Here is a 9,935-nt window from a genome sequence, read left to right as displayed (position 1 = left end):
ATGCTAGGAGTCTCAAATTTTGCATAGACGTCACTAGGACGTAGTCATGGAGACAGAAATTAATAATAACATAGTTCACGCGGGTGATACCGCGAGCGGGCCGCTAGTATATATATATATATACTAGTGTAGTATTAAAATAGGTAATGTATGATTTAGATGCTTATGCATTTTTCTAGTATTATATTTACATATTTTTTTTTATTTTACTACAAAAAAGAAGAAATACAACCATTAACTAAGTTAAAAGAATGATGTTTAAAATAGAGAAAGTGATGGAGAGATTGTTATCATTATGAAAAAAGTGAGACAAATGAAAAACTTTCAAATTTTAACCTAATTATTTTGAAATATATTTTTCGTTTCTTTTAGTAATATAGTTCTTTATCACTTAACTTCTACGTCGTATTTCTCTTTCTACATTATCATAATATAGTCAATGTTTGGAATCATTTTAGATTACTACTTCATAAAAATGCATGCATGCATGCATAAAAACATTTTTTTTAATCTCAATATTAATTTTCTATTAACTTTTTGGTTAAGACCTAAATAGTATAAATATAATATGACAATTTTTTCGCTGTCTAACGCGCAAATGCCTCTAAATTAAAGAAAAATATAAATCTATGTTTCTGTTATGTCCATAAATTGACACAAATGAGTAAAAACAGAAGGATTTCGCATTGCTTTTTGACATTTCAAAGTAAATCTGGCTCTAAATATTGTGGCATGTGTCACTGTGGGAGCTTACATCGGCTTTTATTCAGCTTCCGTTAGCTTTGAACAAAAAACTTTGGGGAATGGAGTATATTAACAGGTTGTTCCCCCCCAGGAGGTTCCCTCTACCTACCATGCATGGGATACAGCATGAAGCTGATAAAAAAAGCATAACATAATAATGATTATAAAAAATAATAATTAGTCATCGACTACATCTAAGCAAAAGGAATTAAACATAAATTATTTTAAATATAAACATTTCAATATAAATTCGACTCTACCTCTACCGCGTGTAGTTTCTCAACTGCGCTACGTTGACAATAGCGATGTGCTACGAGTGTCGCTAGACAGACTCCATAGATTATACCTTTGGGAAATTTACATATGCGTCTTTATATAAAATGTAATAGTACTTTCTTGTTTCATATTATAGTCTCAGTTATAATATATTATTTAATATTTTTACAATTTTGAAATATAAATAAAAATATACGAGTAAGTATGAGGTCAGTTGTGCCGCAAGAGCTCAAGCGTGTGATTGTAAACACGATAGGTTGTGGTTTCGATCCTCATTGGTGGAAATTAAATATTTGCTATTTTGATTTCTTCGCCCTTAAGAAGAGAGATGCCGAATTGTGGCAGAAAGTAGGATAGTAGGTTCCCTCTGCCTACCCTACTAAAAATAATTTAAAAAAATATTGAAGTTAATTTTCTTTTGTGTATTAAAGATAATTGTGCAAGATGTTAATCTTTTTATTGTTTTTTTATTTGGTGCTTAGTCACGTTTTAAATTTATTTTATTTCATTTCTTAAAATAATAGATAAATAGAATCAGTTATATTACAATAAAAATGTTTTATGTTATAATTTCGTATAAGCTGTGGTCATTTAAGGACAAAATTAAAAGTAGTTTAAAAGTAAATAAATAACTTTCGCCAAGAAGTAAACAACTTGGCACAAGTTTACCTAGAGTCAATTTGAGCCCTGAGACCGATTATTTTTTAATAAATAAATAGTGTGGAGAAAACTAACGTCACTAGAGTGAAAAAATATATTTTCGTTTAACAGAAAGAAAAAAAATCACTTCACGCTGTATCCCGCACAGCATGGTAGGCAGAGGGAACCTAGTGTTAAGTTTCCGTTCCCTACTTTCCGCCGAATTCTGGAAACATTGCGTATTGAGCCGCGGATTTCAACGCCGCTGTCTCGCACCAAAACGAAGAAATGAAAATATAAATGTAAATAAATATTTTCGTTTCCTCGAATCGAACTCACAACCGTCGCGTCGGCCATGACGGCCTCAATTAATATATATTTATTTAAAAAAATCTTTTAACAATTTACAAATAGAATCTGATTCTCGAGGGTAGAGAAGTGGGGAACGTGGTGAGAATTGGGGAAGGCCTATGTCCAGCAGTGGACAAAAGATGGTTGTCGATGATGATGACGATGATGATGAAATAGTCAAACTTTATATCACTTATATCAAATTCAAAATTAACAAAAGTAATATAGGAAAGCGAATATAAATTGACTTTACTTTAAAACGTTTATTTCTATAGTTTAACATCGAGCAAATCACGAGTCCCCATTGGAGGGGGCCCCATTGTAGTCGAGTGAGGAGGGTCGGGCTTGTTTAACCATCTTAAGGTACAGAATAGATGTTTACAACTTCAACTCCTTGAGAATTTAATGTTTTTGCCAAAACAACGACTATATCTAATGTTGTAAATATGTCTGTTTGTTCGTATATTTGGAAATATTTTGTGGAATCCACACAAATATAAGATCTTATATCTTTTATCTTTTAGGGATGTAGGGTATTTTATGTCTTACGGTTTATATTGTAATGTTTTTGTTAAGTCTCGAGTCGTTGGAATAAAATATATTGTTTTGTTATTTGGTCTTTTTTGCCCAAATTAAATTATTCTTGTAAAATCTTAAGATATATTTGAAAAGAAAAAAATATTATTAAATCATAGTTGCTACTCCAGTAGTTAATGTGTCCAGAATTCGGCAGAAATGGGCAGAGAGAAGAAGAGATGGGCAGCGAAGTGCCTGACATGCGATATATAGCTTTGAAAAAAAAAAAAATATCTACCTAACAGGTATAAAAATTGATAAAAAATCCAAAGACATCAGAAAACCTTGTGAATGAATCCCTTTACGATGGACGAGCCATTGTTGTCAAAGAAAGGTCGGATATATTTAACCTTTTTTTCACAAAAAAATCTGGCCATATAGCTCAGCCAGTAGCTCAGCAAGTGTGATAAGGATTTTCACGTCGTTCCCATAAGTCCCAATATCAAAGAAGTTATTATATCTCAAGTTATTTGCTAATCTAAATTTATTCGACTTACTGGAATCTTCTTTAAACTGTTTTTTTTTTATATTTTTTGTGGGATATATACCCTATATAGTGATTTCGAAATATTTTAAAACAATTTTTTTTATTTTTTATTTTACAAGCTTGTTTTTAAATTATTGGTAGATTGATGTAAGAACTGGAACAGGTGATAGAAGAGGTAATTTCTTACTATTATTACTCTATATAGCAGCTAACAATTATTTATTAAAATTTTAAATTTATTTGTTCCCTCTGGTGTCGAGGCGAAAAAACCACCACAACACACAAAAAACCAGGCCACCCAACACGCGATGCCCCCAGAATTAGGCGGAAATCTCTCCGTCCCTCAAGGAACCTAGGTTCCTTCTGCCTGTCTATTGTGTGCGGGATAAGCGTGACGCTGATTTATTTATTTATTTAAATACCTGTTGTAAAGTATTGGTAAATGTTGATAAGTTAAATACAGTACATCGCGCGATGGCGATTACGTAGTCTTATCTAAGACTTTAACACCCGCATGCTGAAAGCTCTCTACAGATTTAAACTTAATTCTAACGACTTAACTGAAAATCCAAGTAAAGAAGCAATCACACTATGTTACGAAAAGTTATTTTTTCTTTATAATGAATATTATCACATTTTATCAATTATATTCAGTAAATATGTTAAAAACTTTCATATTATTTACTGAATATAATTGATATTTTCATGTAATCTTACATTTTTCACATCTTTTCTACAAAGGAAAATATATGTAAATTGATATTGATTACGTCATATAAATTATAATAAATTAAGATTTTAATTTTTAATTTTTATATTTAAAATATAATTATATAATTTATATAATTATATTTTTTATATAGCCTCATGTTGTACCACCATACCACCACCGCCGCACGCAGCAGTGTAGGCAGAGGTAACCTAGTGTTCAGATTTTCGACCGAATTTTTAGAGAAAGCGAAGAAATTAAAATATTAATAAATAATAATTCATTCGAGTGGGGATCGTACCCACAACCGTCGCGTTGTGACTACAGTCTCACCCTTGTGTCCCTGGATCACGACGGCCTCTTATTCTCTTATATGTTATTTAAGTACAAAATTATCAATTCACTTTAGGTTTCATTACTTTCTCTTTTCCGTTCCGAGTTCCGTATCAATTTCATGATTATAGATTAATGTTAGTAGAATTTATAAAAAATAGACAAACTACTTTACTTACTTTCTATTAAAGAAACTACAAATATAGTTTTGTAATGTACCTATTTGTAATGTTTTTTTTTACTGTGATATACCTATCAATCGCTAATGCAATTTTTTTCAATTTTCTTCGACCAGATCTTCTTCAGACAGTCTAAGATAAAAAATCTTCAGCCAGGTGCAATCTGAACCCACTCCTCTTTTACTTTCAAAACTAATTGAACTAACTACCAACGTGGATTACGTTGGCGTTACTATCAATTCAATCAATATTTACTTACTTTATATTGATTTCTATAGAAGTTTCATATAGTATTTTGCATGGAAACCCATTACAAAAGAGAAACCCAGACACTGTACATAGTGCACTGACAGCCATACAACTCGTACCGGACCCCTTGGGAACGGAACCCCAATATACTGTAACGTTTAAGTATCGCTTTCATAGAGAAATCTATGAACATCGAGACCCCTTATCTGCCGCCGCATATTTCTCCATATTCTCTGCTGTGTCCATATGATAATGAATAGTAAATAATTAGTATGAAGAATGTAGCTTATATATTTTATGTATAAAATACTTATGAGCCGCCATTATGTGAGACGATTGTGGGTTCGATTCCCGCTTAAAGAAATCATTTTGTTTAAATTATTTGTACTTTTTCGCTCTCGTAAACGAAGTTCATTGAGTTCCACCGAGCAAAATCTTAAAAATCGAGTGGGTTGTGGGGAACAGAGTGTAGAAACACTAAACTCCCTTTGCCCACATGCCAAGCGGGAAAATGTATAATGCAAATTTTTTAACTACCTAGTCTATGAACAAAAGCAATTTCGAGAGAACCCTCGACCATTTACCTACATTAGCTTGTGTATATTTATTTGAAATTTGAATTTTGTCTTCTCTAACAAAAATATTTCTTTATAAACAATATTTTTGTTGGACTAATAAAATATAAGTCTAATAAGCCTAAAAATATAGTTCCTTTTATCTTTTCTTTTAACTAAAGAAATATTTTCACAATACCGTCTAATACAAAGAAGAACATCTAAGATAGCTTGTCAGACGTTTAAAGAGCTTACGATTTAACCCCAAAGCCATGCGAGTGCCGAGGCGCGATCATTAGTAATCGTTAGTAGCAACTTTGTTTAGAGCTCTAAGTGATTAATCACTCTGTCGCCGACGTATCCTATACTAACAACCTGTGAACGACGTGCAGAAAACAATAGTTATATAGAATATATTATTATCAATTAAGTAAGGGGAAACCTCAATTGACCTTCGAAAACACAGTATCAAAGATACTGGAGGAAGGTCACGTAATAAACATGAGGACTCCCAGAGGAACCTCCCATGTATGAAGATGTTGATGACAGCAGACGAGGCGAAAGAGGTGGGGAGCGGAGTGTCGTAACACTAGCCTCCTCGCCCTACCCGCTGCATACTAAATCAAAGATAATTTCATCCATTCGCTGTATAATTAACTGAATAATTGTGTCATGTTTATTGTTTTCTATACAAGATGCTAATTTCTATACAAAATGACGATGCTATAGAACAAAGCCCGCTGTTAACATCAGTTTGACACATATACCTACCTATATTGACATATCAATTAAAAATTGATTTTTGACCTAGAATTATAAAATTAGTTCAATTTATTTTGTTTAGAAAGTACAAGCCGAAGCCTGAAGATATCAGATGAGCAGAAATTGTTATAGACTATTTTCTAAGCAGAAACAGAATGATGATTAAATATCTAAGATAATATGTAGATTTAGATTTCTAAGTTAGCTTATAGTATGTTATACGGAGAAAAGGAAAAGCATTTTATATATTTATTAAATTACTTTAGCATATTTTCAATTTCTAAAGATTCAATAGGAATATCCAGTTTCCAGATATTGAAGAGTTATGTGATTCTATCCTCCAATCTAATTAAATTAGGAGCAACCTATTATGTGCTATATAAAATTTTATGAGTTAAATTTAATAATTGAAAAGACGTGAGAGTCGGTCAAACAAATAGTAATATTTATAAAGATATAAACACATTTACATACATTTTTTTTCCTGCTTCACGCTGTATCCCGCACATAGCAGGGTTGAAACACTCCATTCCCCACTCTGTTCCGAATTCTGGAGGCTTCGCATGTTGAGTTAATACATTCATGAACGACCAAATAAAAAACAAACATTAATTTATTAAAATCGAACCAACTACTACATTTACGAAATAAATTATTATTAAAATAAAAATATAACAAACCTATCGTAAAAGAAAATTCTTTACAAAAAAAACAGCATATTTTGATAACATTCTATCATAATTACATCGCCTAACACAAAGGTCGTCTCGAAGCTATACTTACTACAATATATCAAACTGAGACCCCCGTCCAAAACGATTAGTGTAACAAATGATATAAGATAACATTTAATATTTTATTTTCGTATACAATAGCCTCCTAGATATTTTTTTAGTTTCAAAATTAGGTAGTTTTTGCTAAAATTGACCACTGTGGCGCAGTGGATATAGTTTTTCTTAGCTTTGGTACGAATAAGTGCGACTTTGATACCTGCCACTTCAATTTTCAATTCAAATTCAAATTCAAAATATTCTTTATTCAAATAGGCAATTATTATAAGCACTTTTGAATCGTCGAATGAACATATGAACAAAAAGCTACCACCGGTTCGGAAGGCAGTTCTGCTGAGAAGAGTCGGCAAGAAACTCAACAGTTGCTCTTTTCAAAATCAATCAATTCATAAATTAACCATTAATTTCCGCCACTCAACACTCAATGCCTCCAGAGTTCAACGGGAAATGGAAAACAGAGTGTCTTAACACAAGGTTCCCTCTGCCTATCCTGCAGTGTGCGGGATATAGCGTATAGCTCAATTAATTTATTTGATATAATTTACATATAAAATTTCTAAATGCATATAAATCGAGATCCCTTTTCTATATATATAAAATCGAAAGGTCACTCACTCATCACGAAATCTCAGAAACTACATGTGCTAGGAATCTCAAATTTTGCATAGGAGTTACTTATAGGACGTAGGTGCTCGCTAAGACGGGAATTTGCAATATTCGACTTCTAAGGTGTTGTTTTTGGGGTTGAAAGTTTATATGAAACTTCGTTACTATAAATGCTAGGAGTCTCAAATTTTGCATAGACGTCACTAGGACGTAGTCATGGAGACAGAAATTAATAATAACATACTTCACGCGGGTGAAACCGCGAGCGGGCCGCTAGTAACTATATTAAATTAAACTATACAAATAAGGGAAGAGTAGATTAAGCACTTTCATATTGCAGATGAACTATCTACATATTTGATTAAAATCCAGGATTTAAGCACGGACATTAAAATCTCATTATAATATTAACACCCACTCACACACACTACCGTAATACCAACATTGTTGAGGTTGTAAAAATTAAAGAAAACCACACCACCATTAATTACTACGTCAACCGTGGGGTAAACCATTTTGGCAACCATTTTGGCAAAACATGGCATTTAAGTGGGTCTAATAGAAACACCGGATCACAAAATGCAGATAGTTCATGAGATCTTATCGGACTAACCGATAAACGCCTTTATAGCCACCGCTATGAGTACCGTCACTTTCAGAATTCACTATTGTAGGGGAGGAATAATGATTAGAGTCTTAGTTATGGGGGAAACTGTAAACAGTTCTATTTTATTTGTTTTTTTTAGCGTCACGATGAATCCCGCACATAGCATGGTAGGAAGGAAGAATTTAGTGTTAAAACACTCCGTTCCCCATTTTCTGCTGTATTCTGTAGGTATTGCGTGTTCAGTGGCAAAACTCAACGCCAGGCTTTTGCCTGGTTGCCAGAGCGAAGATATGAAATGCATTGTTATACATTTCGAGCGAGGATCGTACCCACCACCGCCGTGACGGCCTAATTGCTGAACATTACTGAAAGTGCCAATTTGTATGAGCAACGTTACCTTCAGAATTTACCGGTATAAGGAAGAGTTTAATAACCAGGCAGTCTTAGTTATGGCGGAAACAGTTTAAGCATTGCTTTATTTAAAGCTGTCAATGAATTAACTGGAAAAATATATAGAGCAATTTAAAATCAGACGTGAGAGGCTCGAGTTTAAATTACTGTTGTTTCATAATGTATGTATTGTATTGTAGGGGTATTGTATGTAATGTATTGTAGGAGTATTGCACTAGTCTTATTATATTATTTATAAACACGCTATATCAGCAACCTGAATTTATTCGCTACAAATGCAATTGTGAAATAATGTTCTACTATCGTTTTGTAGCGTATAAATAACCAAATTAAATATATAATAAAAGAGTTGAATATTAGGTCTCGTCTTATTAACATCGCCATAATACCCGTTGCCCTCAAGTTAAAGATATACCATTTGTATAGTATACAGGAATTAGATAATTATAATAATTTTGTTTTGTAATAATTTCTGTTTATGTTATTAAAACATGTGTTAATAATTGTCTCAGTTTGATAATTATCGTCTTTATGATATTTTACATACCTAATATACATGTTTTTTTCAGCTTCACGCTATATCCCGCATGTAGCAGGATAAACAGGAGCCCAGTCTTCAGATACTCCGCTCCCCACTGAATTGAATTTGTGAGATATTGCGTGTTGAATGGCGGAACTTAACGCCGCAGTTTGCCACGACACCACAACAAAGAAATGAAAACATTAAATATTTAATTTCCTCAGGTGGGAATGGAAACCATAACCTGCCCCTGCGCCACGACTGGCCATTATTCGTGTTTAGGTATATATACAATTAAATTTTAAACATTAGCTATAAAATATGATTTCTACTTTAAACAAACAAAAATACATTACCGAAGACCAGGAGGAGGAGGAAGAGATTTTGATCGTTGAGCATAACTTCATATCATACTTGGAACTTGCTATACCTCACTCACTTTACATACCGCAGTTACTAGTTTCTAGTCAATTATATGTTAAACATACTCGTATACGTTTCTACTAACTTCTGACAGAGCATACGAACTCATCCAGCCAGGTTTGCTGCCCAGTATTGATTTTAAAAGATATTTTAGACCCAGCTAAAATGAGACCGGAGGTAGACCAATTTAGATGTGATATGTCCTGATGTCTTTTTTGGATTTGTAAATGAAATTAGACTATTATAAAATTTAATATAAAATTATTAAAACTATTACAAATTTATAATTTTAATTAATTTCATATAAAAAGATTTAATAAGCTTGTAAACTCAAGTTTGTCTGTATATAAATTGTACTTCCCATTGACCTACCATCCTGAAAATGGTGCGGAATCCTCGGTGGACGAGTCCGACACGTATTTGAAAAATATGTGGACTACGAGAATTAATTATAAATAAATTACTCTATCTGCGAGGTAACTGTGGGTTCGATCCCCACTCGCAGAAATTGAATATTTATTTAAATTTAAGTATATTCCCATTTCTTCGCTCAGGTGTCGAGACAAAGGGCAGCGTTGAGTTACGCCACCCCAACACGCAATGCCTATAGAATCCGGTGGAAAATGGGGAACAGAGTGTGCTATGTGCGGGATACGGCGTGAAGCTGATTTAATTTAATTTTTTATTCTACCTACACTTTGCTCAATTATCTCTATAA

This window comes from Heliconius melpomene, chromosome 14, assembly GCF_056956725.1.
Source record: "Heliconius melpomene rosina isolate 202511_hmr_F chromosome 14, ASM5695672v1, whole genome shotgun sequence".
NCBI lineage: Eukaryota > Metazoa > Arthropoda > Insecta > Lepidoptera > Nymphalidae > Heliconius > Heliconius melpomene.
This window is presented reverse-complemented; position numbering follows the sequence as displayed.